At 38.1% G+C, this 915-nt stretch overlaps 1 non-coding gene across 1 annotated transcript; it reads left to right on the top strand.

Annotated features, from left to right (window-relative positions):
* The first annotated feature begins 562 nt into the window (after positions 1-562).
* On the top strand, positions 563-635 carry TRNAK-UUU (transfer RNA lysine (anticodon UUU)). The gene has a single exon. It is a non-coding gene; the product is annotated as a tRNA-Lys (tRNA).
* The last annotated feature ends 280 nt before the right edge of the window (positions 636-915 follow it).

Here is a 915-nt window from a genome sequence, read left to right as displayed (position 1 = left end):
GTTTTTGTAGTTCTTAAAACCTTTGGGTAATTTAGTACTAGTTTTATTTTCACATTACATGCAGTAGTTACACTCTGTGTGGTTATGATACAAAATCAATATGCAGTTAAGTTCATTTGCTTCATTTAGCTTTCTATTTTTAGAAATTGTTTTTAAAAATTGTTAATAATTATGTAACATTTGTATATGTTTCCTAAATCAAACCCAAAAAACAATACGTAGTTAAAAAAACCTAACTTTTGTCTCAGAATCCTCCACTCTGTCACCCTCTTGTGTCTGTGGGTGAATTTTGGAAACAATTTTGATTTCTCCTCCCAGTTTTTAAACATAAGAAAAATGTATTTATGTTCATCTTTTGCCTTCTTTTGCTAATATGCTTTATACCTTTTTCCTTCCCACCTTACTTAACAAGATACTAAAGATTGTTTCATAGGATGATATAACGATATTTCACATAACTTAAAAAAATTAATTTATTTATGTTAATTGTGTCTCATAACTGTTCCCAACTGCATATGACAGCTTTGGGTAGATGTACCATTTATCAACCCTCCAGGGCACTGCCTGAATAGCTCAACTGGTAGAGCATCAGACTTTTAACCTGAGGATCCAGGGTTCAAGTCCCTGTTCAGGCAGCATGGTTCCCTTTGAGGGCTTCCCTGGTAGCTCAGATGTAAAGAATCTGCCTGCAATGCTAGACACCTGGGTTTGATTGCTGGGTTGAGAAGATCCCCTGGAGAAGGGATGGCTACCTGATTCCATGGAGAGATGAGCCTGGTTACAGGGCTATAGTCTAATGGGTTAGTTGCTCTGCTGTGTCCAACTCTGTGACCCCATGGGCTGGGCTCACCAGACTCTGCTGTCCATAAGGCTGCAGTCTATGGGACCTCAAAGAGTCAGACATGACTGAATGAC

The sequence above is a fragment of the Ovis canadensis genome, chromosome 3, assembly GCF_042477335.2.
Source record: "Ovis canadensis isolate MfBH-ARS-UI-01 breed Bighorn chromosome 3, ARS-UI_OviCan_v2, whole genome shotgun sequence".
Taxonomy (NCBI): domain Eukaryota; kingdom Metazoa; phylum Chordata; class Mammalia; order Artiodactyla; family Bovidae; genus Ovis; species Ovis canadensis.
This window is presented reverse-complemented; position numbering and strand designations above follow the sequence as displayed.